Source organism: Corvus hawaiiensis, chromosome 29 (assembly GCF_020740725.1).
Source record: "Corvus hawaiiensis isolate bCorHaw1 chromosome 29, bCorHaw1.pri.cur, whole genome shotgun sequence".
Taxonomy (NCBI): domain Eukaryota; kingdom Metazoa; phylum Chordata; class Aves; order Passeriformes; family Corvidae; genus Corvus; species Corvus hawaiiensis.
The window spans coordinates 614,257-630,131 of NC_063241.1; positions in this window are offsets into that span (position 1 = coordinate 614,257).

Below are 15,875 nucleotides of genomic sequence, written 5' to 3' on the forward strand. Positions count from 1 at the left end.
CTTCCATACTCTGCATTTCCCAGAGATGCAGCATTGCTGCCCATATTCCATCAGCAGGGAAAGCTGCATGGGGCAAACCCTGCCAGCCCTGACAGGTGTGTTCACAGCTACTTCCATTCATTTCCCTCCACAGAGCTTTCTGCAACAGAAAGTTTTCCTGCTATTCACTACACTTCTCCCTCCTGGCCCCCTCAGTGTTCCCACTGGGGCAGAGGGCAGCACGATGGGGCTGGTTGGCTTTACCACATTTAGTGACACAAAAAGCCAAATTAAAAAAAAAAAATTGCACTCAAAATAGCACAAAACCTAAGTGCTGGGGGAGTCCCTCAGATTAAAGGAGAAAACGAAAACAGAAAAGGGGGAATTATAAGAGATATTAGGTTGTGAGCTGTAAAACCTGCCTGAAAAGGCACATGGCAGCACAAAGGAGCACATGGCAGCACAAAGGAGCACATGGCAGCACACAGAGGCTTGTCTCCACCAGGCCCTGGGGGAGGAGGTGTCACAGGGCAGACCCCTATGAAGTGTGTTGCTGGTGTGGCAACACGGGATAGGTCACGCCATTTAGGGAAATGCTGTGCCTTAGAAAGTGTATAAAACCAACTCACTGCTTTGAGTAAAGGATTCGGGTCCAAGATTCAATTGCTGACAGGGTTCAGTTGTAGAAATTAGAGCAGAACGTTGCACAAAGCCAGAGTCAGAGCATGGTGCAGTGGGGGGGTGTGGGACTCGCTACCACCCCTGTATAGTTAGAGCAGCCCTGAGGCTGCTCTTTTCCAAGCTGGGAGGTAGAAGTCTTTTCCCAAAGCAGGGTGAGCAAATCTGCCCCGTGGGGAAAGCTGTAGATATTGGCTTCGGGGAAGGGCCTGGAGCCCCAAAACGTCCTCAGGGAGACCTCAGGTTGTGATTTGCAGGGGGAATCCAGGGCTGGCAGCATGGGGCAAAGCCAGAGCAGCCCCAGGGCCAAGGCTCACCTGTGCTGCTCATTGGAGCTGCTCCTGCAGCATCCCCAGGCGATTGGGCGGAGGAGCAGTGGGAGTTTTCCTAATGGGGTTTGGACGTAAAAGGCAGTAGAGGCTGGAGATGAGCAGATTAACATCAAAGGAAAAATGTGATGAAAAAGTGCTTCATCCCAGTTTGTCCCAGGCAGGAGAGGCCGAGTGGCCAAATAGGCCCCGCCATGAATCACGCCGTGGTGACGAAGCCAGCGACGGGCTGTTTGTTTGCCTGTTGCCAAGGGCGCCGTGGCTGTGGGTTGGGATCTGTGAGCCCTGTGGTTCAGCCACTCTTTCAAGAGGGTTTGGGATGGGGAAGCCAGGGGATCCCTGCTGTGATCTGTGGGCAGAGCTGAGACCACAGGGTGGGGTTGGACTGGGCAGGATGGAGCTTGTGGTACCAGGAAAGGGGGCTGTGCTGTCTGGAGACCCCAACTACTGCAGAGAGCAGTGGGATGGGGCTGTAGGGGCCAGTGGCAGCGGAAGCAGAGGGTGCTGTGATGCACACCAGCCCCAAGAATCACTGTACAAGAGGGGCTGGAGGACAGACCCCACTGGGAATGGCTCATGGACAATCAGAAAACACCCTTGGCTCCAATGACAGAGCACCAAACTGCCCTCCTGTACCATGCTGGAGGTGAGCTCCTCTTTCTGCTGCCTCCACTTCTACCTTTTACCCTTCTCTGTGCAAAGCCTGGCCCCACTCACTGGCTGCTGAGATCTGCCTGGTCTGCAGTGCTCAGCCCAAGTGCTGAAACATCCCCTCCACCCTCCAATGAGGTATGGGGTCTTCAAAGCTCATCTGTCAATGATGCGCAGGTCCATGCCTTGGCTTGTCCATTTGCCAGGCTGGATTCAGCACATTCTTTCATTTTTCCATTCTTCTTTTACTGTCTTAACACATGAGGGTTTCTCTGCAAAGAGATGGTATCTTCAAGCATATAGAATCTCAGAATCACAGACTGGATTGGGGTAGAAGGAACCTCAAAGCCCATCTCATTCCACCCCCCTGCCATGGGCAGGGACATCTTCCACTATCCCAGGTTGCTCTAAGCCCCATCTGACCTTGGACATTTCCAGGGATGGGGCAGCCACAGCTTCTCTGGGCAACCTGTGCTGGTGCCTCACCACCCTCATGGGGAAGAATTTCTTCCTAATATCTAATCTAAACCTACTCTTTTAAAGTTTAAAGCCATTGCCATTTGTCCTCTTTCCATGATCCCTGCTCCCACTGCCTGTTCATTTCCTTCCTGCCCTTCCAGCTGACCAGCAGGTCTCCACTCAGCTATGCCAGTGTCTTGTCTTCCTTTCCTGATTTCTTACTCATGTGGATTTAGAGTTCTTGCACTCTATGGAAAGAGTCCTTAAAGACCTGCTAACTCTGTTCTGCCCCCTTGTCCCTAAAGGCAGTTTCTTAGGGGATCCCATTGACCACCTTCTTGAACAGCTTGCAGTTTGCTTCCCTAAAATTCAGGGTCCTGACTTGAATCTTTGCCTGTCCCACATCCCTCAGGGCTGTGAACTCCACTGGTGTGTGGTCACTGCAGCCCAGGCTGCCTCCAATCTTGATGTCGCTGATGAGCTCACTTGCGCTGGTGATCAACAGGTCCAGTGACATATCCTCTTTGGCAGGACTTCCATACATGGCCCCTTGCGAAGCCAAGCCCTGCTTTCCTGTGAGGATGCTGGAAATTACCATAATATAAATAAATTCATGTATTATTAATGATTATACAGCATCATTCACACTGCAGGCTCTGCACAGTCCTCTCCTCTGTCAAAGGATAAAAGGAGGAGGGTGGTGAGGGCCTGGCACAGGCTGCCCAGAGAAACTGTGGATGCCCCATCCCTGGCATTGTTCAAGGCCAGGTTGGACACAGCTCAGAGTAACCTGGGATGGTGGAAGGTGTCCCTGCCCATGGCACCATGGTGGAAGGAGATGGGCTTTAAAGTCTCTCCCAGCCCCAACCACCCTGTGATTCTGTAACCGCCAGGGTCTGACCAGTCGTGTGGTTCTGCTGGGACACACAGCTGGGCCCATCCTGGTTCCCCTCCCCCGGGCAGTGAGAGGCCAGCCCAGGCGCAGTCCCCATGGGACTCTGCGTTAGCAAAGACACAGCACCAAACCCTCTCTCACCGCGCGGACTCGCAGCCCGAGACGCGCGGCCAAGGGGAGCCTCCAGCCGCCGGGAGGTGATGCCAAGGTCACCCCTCCTGTGCTCCGCAGCTGGGTGGCCCGGCCGGCCGGGGGCCAAGGCTCAGCAGAGCACAGCCAGAGTCCCGGCAGGGCACAGGAGGGATCGGCAGCTCCATCTCGTGTCTGACGCCCGCAGTACAGAGCGGGGAGCCCAGCCCCAGCACAACGCTGGCCACGGCGGCTCCTCGCCCCGTGTCCCGGCGGCAGGGCTCGGGGGGCTGCCCTAACCCACGGCCAGCCTCACCCTGTGGCTCCTGAAGGAGGCTGGGACTCGGGACAGAGATGTCACTCGGCTCTGCGAAGTCCCAGCCTGGAGACCACGAGTGGCATGGGAATCGTCCGGCTGCCATCCAGAGCCCTCAGGCTCCCAACAGCCCAGGGGTGCTTGCCCACGAGGATGCCACCCCCTCGCTGCCCCGTGCCACCCCTTTCCACGGACCCACTGCTCTGGCCGCAGAGCACGTGGCACCGAAAACACAAGCACAGATTCATTTTTACAGGCACGGGGCCAAGGCTGAGCGACTGCTTCTCATTAGGGCAGCAGAGCTGGGAGTAAATGGTCCCGAGCTCCCATACCAGGCTGGCGTCTTCCCAAGGGGATGAGGAGAGAAGACATCCCTCGCCGGGGTCTACACTGCCGGCAGCACTTGTTCGTGAGGCTCTCAGCACCCAAGTTGGGGAGAGCATTCCCTTGACGCTGGCATGGGGAGGAACAACCTCGTCCTGACCTAGCAGTGGAAGAGCAGGGGCAGCACAGCCTGTGCCTCCCTCAACCACCCCACGCTGATCCGGTTCTCCCTCCAGGCTTTTTGCCAACAGCAAAGAGAGGGGGGAAAGGCTCCCGGACAGCAGATAGTCCCGGTGAGCCAGCCAGGAGACGGGACATGGTGCCAACAGCACTGCTGGGTGGAAGCGGGAATCAGAAACCAGCTGCACTCCGAACATGGTGCCACTGAGGAGCGGGTGGGATGGGGATGGAGATGAGCACAGTGCCCTGAGCAGGAGACCATTGGAGCAGAACACACAGTCCATTGGAGACGTGGGGTGCAAGTGATAGCTCCTGCATCCCGGCCTCTCGGCACAGAACATGCCGGCCACAGCCAGGCTCCTGGCTCCCTGCTTCCGGGATGGACCCACAGTTCTTCCTGCCTCCCGGTGCCCTTCCAGCCCAGCTGCACAGCCCCGGCATCCTGCCCCGAGCAGAAAACACCCCTCTTGCTCTTGCCGGCACATCACTGGCGCCAGGATCTCATTGCTCCGGCGGCGGAGCGCCAAACGATCCGGACGGGAGCAGTCGCAGGCTGAGCTGCAGGTGTTGGGCTGACGGCAGCACCTCCCACTGCTTGGGGAGCTGGCGGGGCAGCGCCAAGGCTGCTCCAGTTTCCAGAAACAAGATCTCCAGGGAGGCTGCTGGCCCAAGCACCAACTGGCAGACGTGGCAAGCAGGGTGGTGGGGACGGGCTGGCAGCGCGGTGCTGCTCCGCTGTGCTGCCACCCTGCCTGCCACAGGACTGTTGCCTTTTGAGCACCCCAAAGGACCGTGTGGGACAGGAAGGAATACAGGGATTTTGGTGTTGCTTCAGCCAGCCTGGTCCCCAGCATCTGCCTGCTGGCACTGGCTCTGTGGCTGCTCCAAGGAAGGGAACAGGCCAGGCATGGCCCAAGGTGCCCACTGCATCTCCTGACAACGGGGTCAGGAACAGGGCCCCATGTGTCTTGGAAGGGCAGGAGGGGCTCAGATAGCTGGGGGGCTCTTTGCCCAAATGCTGAATTCTTGCCATGTGCAGGAAACTCCGCTCTGCACTCACCCACTCTCTCCAAGGCAAATCCAAAGTGGAATTCGAGGCAGGAGCAGGGTAAAACCTGGGATCAGCATTGCTGCCCTGGCTGCTACCCCTCTCCTAACCCACAGCCTCCTCCTTTGGCATGGCACAGGGAGAGGGTGACACTGTCCTGAGCCACCTCCCTGCCTCCGAGATGCTGAAACTAAGGAGTGGGAGGCTTCAGCCACTGTGGGGTGCAGTGGGGGTCTCCTGGATTTGCAAAAGTGGGACCAAGGGCTGCCCTGTGCTCCATAAAGGGGTTTGAGCCCACGGCAGTGCTGAGTGGTGAGACACCTCAGCTGGGGCTGTGAAAGCCTCAGGAACTGCCTCCCAGTCCTCTTCCCCTTTCCCTCCTGGCTGTGTCCATGTGACAAACCCAGAGCCCCCATGCATTTGGCGCTGCTCTGTGCCCCACAGGTGGCCGGGACTGAAGGAGCTCCTGAGAAGTAGAAGATGTTGCCTCAGCCGAGGCAATCCCAGCATTTCGGGAAGCATGCAAGCAGTCTGCAGCTCACACTTGGATTTACACCGCTTGCATGGCCCTTTGCTGCTTGCCGAGGATCCGGCCCTTTGGTAGGCTCCGAAATGATCCCAAGCCCCCCTGCTTTGTTATTAAATCAAATCCATCTGGCCACGACCACGGACGGTTGTTATTCGAGATCCCTCTCCTAGAGGAGCTGGGATTAGCTCCGGGCATGGGGGATTCTCCCTCCCTCCCTCTCTTCCACCGCTCCCAGCCCTCCTGCCTCTCTCTTTTGTGTTTCTCCACTTCTCGAGGAGCAGGGGGAGGCGCGGGCGCGTTCGGCAGCTTTTGTGCAGCGCGGAGCTGCACGGGTGTCCCCGCAGGACCGCGGTGCCACCGTGCTCCCGGTGGGTCCCATCTAGACATACCTGCACCCCACCTCCCCACACCAGGGCAACCAGAACCCCCGAGGCCTGGGAATGCCGCAGCTGGCACAGGGAGCGACAGTGACATGGGGCTTTGTGCCAGCCACCTGCCACCCCCATTTTTGACCCCAAGCAGCTGAAACACTGCCAGGAGCTGCTCTCCCCAGGGACATGCAGGGCTGAGCAGGTAATCCCCTCTCCCAGCCCCAGAGAACCCACTGACCCAGGAGAGCAGGGTGAACGGGAATGATGTGGGACGTGCTACTGTGGAGCAAGTGCTTTCAGCTTTACAGCAAGTGCCTTGAGTGCTCCTGCTTGCCCGGGTGTCACTGCTGGTGTTCCTTAAGGCTGCCGCTTCCAAACCCCCATTGAGGAGCTGCTGGATCGAGGCTTTGGCTGGAGCCTTTATGAAGACGATGGATTTCCACTGCTCTTACAACACAGAAAGCAGTGGGCAAATGAATTGGTGAAGACCTGCCAGCAGGAGGCAGAGGCAGGGCACCCAGCCGGTGTGGGGATGTGTGTCTGCTCCTGGTGCAACCCTTGGGGCCACCTGGACCAGCAGGGATAAGGTGACAGCGTGTCTGGCTCCAGCCCTCCAGGGACTCCTTTAGGTTGGGCAGATGGAGTCGTGGTCCCCGTGGGCTCTCCAGTGCTGGGCTCTGTGTTCTGGCTGCCAGCAATTAGTGTTCCAGCTTGTTTTGGAGTGATTGCTGGGTACGGGCTCTCCCTGAGCAGTGCTGGGGGTCAGAACGTGCCCTGACCCATCGCTCCTGGCTGAGCTTGACCTTGGCCTCTTGCATCCCCTCTGCTGTAAACTTCTTTCCCAAGGACACAGCCCGAAATGCAGGTACCTCCACCAGCGACGGGGTACATGGTCCCCAGCAAATGACACCCCCAGCCCCTCGGGCCCCCAGAAGCTGTGTGTGAGGCACATCCCTCCTGGGAGGAGTGACCATGGCAGTGTAGGGCGAAGGCCAGCTGGGCATAGTGTGAGAGGGACACAGTGGGTCAGAGACCAACTTTAAACGTGGGCTCAGTGTTTAAACCCCACCTACAAAGCAGCGTGCATGCGTTACCTTCCCAGCCTTGGCAAAGCCTTGAACACATCCCAGAAGAGCCAGCACCAATCCCTGCATTTCCCTCTCACCACAGGGATACCTGTACTGGAGCCTGTAGGCAGCCTGAGACTGGGAAGTGGCACCTGAGCATCCAGGATGGTCCTTCGCCCCTGGAACCACTGTGGCACCTGCCGAGGCTCAGGGATTCCTTGCATGCCAGCAGCAGCCCCCAGCTCACTGCAGACCTCTTTGGGATTTGGCATCTCACAGCCAGGGAATGCCAGCTCTGCTGGACTTCAGCTGGACTTCCAAGTCCTGGTCCTTCTGCAGCTGACTGGAAAACATAAAAGGAGAAAAGGCACTTTCTGAGGGAGTGCTGGAGTCCAGGGAATCAGCAATGTGGGAATTAACAGTAGCGCCTTCACTCCTGGGTCACACAGAGGTACAAACATTACCGCACCTGCTCTGCTCTCTTGGGGCATCTGCAGCATTTAGGCACAAAGTCTGCATCCCGAAGGAACTTTTTAATGGCACAAGGGACCCCCCAGAGACAGAGATGGTGCTCTCATCTTTCCTGGATGGCCCTGCTGGTACCATCCCCACAGGGACCAAAGCACAGCCCCCTCCATCACCCGGCCCTGCGGTGGGCTGTCAGCCCGTTGGGGAAGATGGGAACGTGTCCACTTGATGTGCCTGAAAAGCAGCACACATCTCCCTGTTGCTATGGAAACACTGCTTTTAAAGCAAATTAATAATAATAATTAACACGATCTATTAAATAATGGTAATAAAAGCATTAGTAATGAGTTGTAATTGGTAAAGCACTCGGAATACTACATGCTCACCCCGCGACCTGCTCTCAGCGCAGGAACTGGAGCCGGGGGCGGCACCTCCTACCCGCAGGGGAGTCCTGGTTGAGGGTGAGTGCCCTCTGCCATCAGTACAGTACAGGCAGGAGCTTAGTGGGATTCAGTGAGGGATCAGACTTTTATCTGGATAATGAGGATGTCTAGACTGATAAGAAGAAGGGTTAAATTGGCTCAGGGCCTGATTCTGCCTTGCCGTGTGCTTGGCGCAGCAGCACACTGTGGTGCCTGGGCAACACTGGGGTGGGTTGAGACCAGGAATCTACACTAGGCTGGACAAAGACCTTGTTCTTCCCAGTTTTTAAACCTAGAAATCAGAGTATTGCCAGGACCTTAACCCCTAGGAGGCAGAGGTGAAGAGAACTCTTAAGAAACTTTTAATATGCTTGAATTCAGCCTGGAGAAGAGAAGGCTCCAGGGAGACCTTAGAGTCGCTTCCAGTGCCTAAAGGGGCTCCAACAGAGCTGGAGAGGGACTTTGTACAAGGGTCTGAAGGGACAGGACACAGGGAATGGCTTCCCACTGTCAGAGGTCAGGGTTAGATGGGATATCGGGAGGAAATTGGTCCCTGTGAGAATGGTGAGGCCCTGGCACAGGGTGCCCAGAGCAGCTGTGGCTGCCCCATCCCTGAAAGTGTTCAAGGCCAGGTTGGACGGGGCTTGGAGCAACCTGGGCTAGTGGAAGGTGCCCCTGCCAGTCCCAGTTCCCTGGGACTGGATGAGCTTTAAGTTCCCTCAGAGCTTGGTTGCAGCCAAGGGGATGGGGCAGCCACAGCTTCTCTGGGTCCCTCTGCTCTGTCTCTCACACATCTGGTCCTTGTGTCCCACTCATCAACCTACGCTGCCGAAAGCAGTGTCCAGAGCAGAGCACTGCAAGGCTGAGCCCAGAGCCATGATAAAACACCCTCTTTTCAAGCTGTGAGAGACTTCCAGAAGGATCTGGAACTGCAGAGAGAAAATAAATGCGAAGACCTGACAGTGTCACCCGCTTGTTTGTGCCCAGAGTCCCTTTGCTGACAAGGTCTTCTCTGCACAGCAGAGCAAGGACCTGCTTGCTCAGAACCGCTCAGTGCTCCCGCAGGAGCCTGCCCAGACAGGCAGAGCCAGGAGGTGAATGCCTGGGAAAACCTGGCTCTGCTTTAGGTGCCTGCATGAGACCGAACTATTTGGAAAAGCAGGTCCCCGCTGTCCCTGCTGAGCCTCTGGAGAGGCATCAGCCATCCCTGGACTGGCATAAGCAAGGGCAAAACAGCTAAAAAAGATGTGTTCTTTAGACTTTTCCCAACAAGATCTGACATCCAGACTGCTGGGCCATGCAGGATGCTGGAGCAGTGTTAGGATTGCAACACACCTGTGTGGCTCAGCCTCCATCCCATCCCGAGCACCCGGCAGCAACTTCCACCATGAGACTAAAATTAGCACCGACAGGAAGAGCTCTGGAGCACGACAGGATGATTAGAGCCTCCCTGGAAAGGAGGCATCACCTGCAATGTAATGACTTATCTCTGTCAAAATGTGCAACAATGGTTGTGGAACATGATGGGGAAAAGTGAGGCAGTGAAATAGGGGAAGGTGGTTCCACACAAAACTGGAGAGATAGCACTTGTCCAGAGGAGTAAAAACCAGGATGCTGGCTCTGCTGGACTATGCCCTGGACCTGCTTCATGACTTTGATCAAATTGCTTAGAAAGACACAGAAGACTTAAAGGATCATACATGCCAACTCCACCTGAGAGTTATGAACAGCAAGAAAACATCCAGATAAAAGGTTAAAAAATCTCTTCTACATGTATTTAATGGTATGTGTTGTGAGTGTGAATAATCAGTGTCACTGTTCTCCAGCACAGGCAGTGAGGAAGAGGCATTGATCCTTCACTCCATGTGTGGATATCCAAATCCGTGCTTCAAAACTTTTTGTTGGCCTTCTTTGGCTAAAAATATGATTGTGGTCAGCTAACACCACCCACATCCATGTTCCTGAAAGAATGGGATTTCATTGGGCATCGCCCCTCCTATAAACTTGCCCTGTTTTCATTTAAAATAACTCAAAACTGGAAAGAGCATTAAAAGTGGGTGCATTGAGCCTCCAAGCAGGAAGATGTGACTGTGCTGAGGGAGCTCGTGTGTAGCTCACGGAAATGCCAGTGTCACTCTGGTTGTACCTAATGCAAGTTGATTTGACTCCATGCCTCACATCCTTGTCTTGAAACTGGAAATCGTAGAATCATAGAATCATGGGATGATTAGTGTTGGACAGGACCTTAAAGCCCATCAAGTTCCATCCCTCCTGCCATGGGCAGGGACACCTTCCACTAGCCCATGTTGCTCCAAGCCCCGTCCAACCTGGCCTTGGACACTTCCAGGGATGGGGCAGCCACAGTTTCTCTGGGCAGCCTGTGCCAGGGCCTCAGAACCCTGATAGGGAACAATTTCCTCCTAATATCTAATGTAAATCTCCCCTCTTTTTTGTTTGAAACCATTTCCCTTTGTCCTTGGAAGATGGCCCATCCCCCCCCCTCAGTCAAACCCTTACAGACAGGGCTCATTTGTCAGGATAACAGGAGACAGGTAAGTCCCTTGGATGAAGCTGCCGTACTTCCCTTCAAGATTTCCTGGACAGAAATACGTGCACATGCGCTGCACAGCTTGACAACGAACGTGCAGCGAATCCAACACATCCTGGACGTGTTGGATTTGCTGGGCACACACGGACCATCTGGCCAACACATGGGCCTCGGGCTTGACATGTCCAGAAAGCATCTGACTGACGGCGGATGCACCAGGCAGCCAGTTGGAGCACATGCAGGAAACCGGCCCCACTGGCACCACGGTGGAGGTGGGTGCGATGCTCACGGAGCTGGTCTGCGGCTGTGCCGGGATTTCTGGGCTGATGGAGATTCAGACACAGGCAAGTGCCAAAACCCCAACATGCCCCTGGACAAAATTCAAAAGAGGACATACCCAGGGAAACACATGGTAATTCTGATGTTCTAGAAATGGAAATCGGGAATTATCTGCTTGCAGAAGATGAGATTCCAATGGGAGGGAAACGTGTTCCTTGAAAAATCAACTCCATGTATAAGCAGCAGAAATAAGGGGAGACTGTGACCTTGAAATCGAATCTTTTTGATCCCAGACCTAAAATTATCCAGATTTCAGCAGAGGTTTCTTCAGCAACCTCAGTGCAGTTCTGCAGAAAAACCCCTCATGACCAGAAGTCCAAACCCTCCCCATTACGAACGCAACCAAGTCTGCCAAGGGTGCGGCACCCACGATCCCAGCACCAGATTGTCCCTGTAGCTTAGCACCCATCTGCAGCCAATATGCTGAGCTCTTAACAAAATTGAGGGGGGTTAAAATCTGGTCTCCCGGGCCTGATCCCATGGACCTGGGCTCACCAAAACCAATGGACTTCAAGGAGCTTTGGATCAGGCTTTGCGCTAATTTACTTATCTCATAGAAGAGCTTAATTAACAAATGTTTGCAAAGCACTTTAGGATTCCTGCACGGACAGTGAGACTCTTGCTGCTGGTCCCATTGACAAAGCAAAGAGGTTTAATGTCAACAGGGAGCAGATGAATTGTATGGACAGTGGCGGCCACAGACGGAGACGGAGGGACATGCCGGAGCACAGAGTCACCCCTGCACCGCGTGCTTCAGGGAACAGCCAGCACATAGGGCTGTGCACTCAGAGTGGAAGGGAGCCCTTCCAGCTTTCCAGCATTTGGGATACTCCTGTTTCACATGCAGCTGAGCAGTTCTTGAAATGAGCTGTTCTGGGACAGGGATACGACGTCTCAAAGCACTTGTGGCGATGGCACCCCAGCCTGAGCTTTCTAACTCAGGATATTCTATGATTCTATGCAAGATGGAAATGAAGGAAAGCCTAAAAAAGGTGTCCTGGTTCGAAGCAGGTGTTTGCTCCCTCTGTCCTCCCCACCATCAGCTCATCACCTCAGTCTAAGGGACGTGGGATGCTTCCACAGCATTGAACCTTTCCTAGCAGCTGCCACCTTTCCCCCAGACTTGAGTCATGTCGGGGAGCAGAGGGATGCAGCACTGGGAAGTGCCAAATTTGGCTTCACACCGATGACACAAATTCATCCAGAAAGTTTCTCTCTGCCTCAGCTCTTGATGGTGACTCTAAGTCGCTGTTTTGCCTAAGGACAGGCTGCTGGCACTTCCTCAGTCAATGTCAGCTTTATTCCTGCCTCCCACAGAACTTTCTGTCACCAGCCGTGGTGCCCGGCCACCCCTCCCCGACGGCTCTGGCACCGGCAGCAGCTGCAGTTTGCAATTTCTCCCTTTCTTTGATCGTTCTGCAGCCTCAGGAAGGGACGAGGCGCACGTGACGCCGCTGCCTGATCCCGACCTCTCTGCTCGGAGCACTCTGCCGCTGTCCCTGGCTTTAATTAATACTTCTTTTTTTCCCTGACAGTAATTCAGGGATGTGGATTTTAAAACATTTGGAAATACCCGCTTTTTAACTAGAAACACTGTGTTTCTGCCAAAACCTCGGCAGGGGTGTTCGCTGAGTGAATGTAGCCGTGCAGAGACTACACCCACAGCGAAATCCTCACTCGCAATCCAGCGCTACCTGCCCCCAAAAAATAACCTTTTACCCCTCTGTCCAGGGAGTTGGGAATGATCCAGCACCCAAAAGCCCCACAACATGAGCCCCTATGACCTACGCCAGCTCATCGAGCTGGTTCTAGCCACCTGGCAGAGCTAACTTTAACCTGAATTACTCCTGAAATCCAGCTTCCCCAGAGGCAGTGATGCCAGACGGGAGGTAAGATCATTCCCAAGCAGCTGCTATCACTGGGAAGAGGATCAAAGTCTTGGTTGTAGCCCAGCTACGCCCCCAAAATATTGTATGAACTGAGAGACACTGCTATCAGGGACCCATCAGGATTAGTCACTGCCCATGTTGCCAATTCCTGTGATTTTTCTACGAGCATTCCTGGTTGCCTTAAATTCCCAGCTCTGTGAGTCATGTGAATCTGCGCGAGTATGAATTTTTGTTTTTTAAAGTAAGTTTCTAGACCTTGTGGCTGTGCAGAAAAGCAAGGTGATGTAACCAGAGTGAAATCCGACAGCCCCAGGAGAAGGCAAATGAAAAGAAACTCAATTTTCAGTATTTTTTTTGGAGTCGCACAAACTTTTTAGTCAGTTTGGTGATTTCTGGGCCTGGCTCGTGCTGCTGGAATGCTCAGAGCTGGAGCTCCATAGTTTTTCCCTTTTTTCCTTTCACTTTCTGATTTCCAGGGGCACTTTCTTCTCCTGAGAGCTCCATGACAGAACTTAAAATGGAGGTGGAAGCAAAACCATGTCCCTAAAATGACATGCTGCCTCCAGAGCAGGCACTGCTATCAGCCTCACGCGTGAGATCCAACTTGGACAAGCGAAAACTCCATAATTTACAGGGCAGAACACGATAGTTCCCTCCACCACCACACGTGTTCCAGCACATGGACACACACGCGATCCTCGCCCACACTGGGACACCCCTGCACGGAGACGTGTGTGCGTACAAACACCTCGCATGCAAACGCGCGTGGTTTATGTACATATGTCAGTGTACATAATTGTACGTGTTTGCACCATGTGCTTACACAGACACACACAAGGGTTTCACCTGGTTGTAAGTGTGGAGCGAGCCACAGCCAGCAGGCGTGTGCAAGGTAACCGGCAGTGTGTGTGAACGCCCACGTGCATTAAGTGCGCATTTTTGGCGGTTTAACGGGGCCCACCCGGCCAAGCGCCTGTGTTAAAACTGCCATGTGATGTGTATGTGCCCTATGGAGCCACCATCCATCACATCCCAATACAAACAGACACCACCTCTTAGAAGAAAAAATATCCCAAACTGCCATGAAGGAAAACATCCCGAACTGCCGCTCTCAGGAGTCCCATCACCACACAAAGGTGAAAAAAGAAAGAAAGCCTTATTCAGGACACTGTTCTACAGCCATGACCACAACGAGCTGCATGAAACACAGCAGTGGGTGGGTTCTCCTGCCCTTAGCTTTACTTTTTTTCCTCTTTTTTTGTGCACACCTACAGCACAACCACCACAAGCTCTAACCCACAGCCGCTCCACGCCAGGTCCTGCTGCAGAGGGGACCTACCAGCAGCAGCCCCTCCGGCTGGTGTCCCAGCATCTCCCTGTGTTTGTACTATACATCAGGAAACCTGGATGCAAAAACCAAACTAAAGCAAAAATTTCCCTTCCCAAAGTGCCTGGGCAAACTCACAGGGAAAGCTCCAGCAGCACCTTACCGGCTGAGTCAGTGGATGAGCCATCTCCTTGTGCTGGGTGCCCCATCTGCCGAGTTTAGCCGCAGCTGAGATCTTCTGCTGGTAGACCCAGAAAGGGGAGGGGGGAAAGAAAATACCTTCCTGTAAGGATCCCAGAGCCAGAGAGAGGAAATCATACAGGATACAGCGGGGGGTAGAAAAGTCCAGCCCCGGTGACAAGGCACCAGTGCCACCACCCCCCAGCCCTCGCTGCAGCCGTTGCCTTTGCCAGAGCTGCAGCGCGATGTGGCTCGGCGGGAGCCTCGCATCCCTCTGCATTGTCCCTCTCCAGTGTGAGCTCCGGCAATCTCATTTCATGGGAGACATCTGGTTTGATTCAAAGGGAAGAAAGGGGAGAGGGGAGAACTGCGCGCTCACACACTCACCGCCCAGCCCGGCTGGCTGGGAGCTGGGGAGCGATTGTCAATGCTTCCCTCCACGCTGAATCCTCCTCATTTCAATGAGAAAGGCCAGCCCAGGGAGCAGGGCTGTCCCACGGCCCCCCCCCAGCATTCCCAGTCTGCAGAAAGGGGCTTTGCTAGGGCACGGAGCCAAGGGTGGGGAGCTGAGCCCCAGCAGCCCTGTCAAGCCTCGCTGTGCCTGGAGATACTACAAAGCCTTGGGGGGCTGAGGGGCTCCCCCTTCTTGTTTTCCGTAATTCCCAGTCCTGGTGGACATGCAGTACTGCCCCTCAAATGCCTGTGGCTGTGGCTGGGGGTCTTCCCACTGCAAGACTGAAGTCCTCATGTTTGTGGGGAAGCCTTTTTGAAAGCCATGTCCTCCTTCACAAGGATGAAGCAGTGAGCTCCTTGTCCATGGGAGGGGGGTTCCTGCCCCACTGTCCCACCATTCACCCCACTGACCCTGGTGCCCTGCTAGCCTGTGCCCAAGCAGTTCCACCCCGAGGTGTTCCCGCCGAGCCACCACTCCTCCCAGGGGTCCCTGCTATCCCTGTGGGTCTCCGGATGGATCCCAGCCCTGGAGACCTCTGCAGCACCCCTCATGGGTGGGAAGCAACAGGTCCCCACACAAACCCTCCTTGATGGGGTGTGCGTTGACAGGTCCCCACGTGCCCCCCCCCTTCACCCATGGCCCTCCACGGTGGGGGGCACATGGTGGGTCCCCACATAAACCCCTCTTTCTTGTGATCCCTCCATGCCAGGGGTGTGCAGAGTGAGTCACTCATGGAACTCAGAGTAGGACCCCATGCAGCCCCTACATCTGTGTCTCAGTGGGTCCCCATGCAGCTCCCTCCACCCACCCGTTGCGTGGTGGGTCCCCGAGGAGCCCCTTCCTCATGTGACACAGGGAATCCCTCTGCAGCCCCCTCCACCCATTGCACAATGGGTCCCACCACAGTCCCTTCCGCCCATGGCACGGCTGATCCCCTTGCGTCATCCTCCACCGTATCACAGTGGGTCCCCACGCAATCCCCTCCATCCGTTCATTCCACGGCCGGTCCCCTCTCACCTCCCTAACCCGTGTCACAGCACCTACCCCCAATCCCCTTCACCCATGTCATGGCATGTCCTTCCGCAGCCCCTCCACCGGTGACATGGTGGATCCCCCTGCATCCCCCTCCACTGCTGGCACCGCGTGGTCCCCCTGCAGCCCCTCCACCCGTGACACAGTGTGTGCCCCTACAGCCCCTCCACACACCGCACAATGTGTCTCCTCACAGCAAATCCCCCCTTCCCTCCGTGTCCCAGGCGGTCCCCCCCATCACACTCCACCCATGTCACCGTG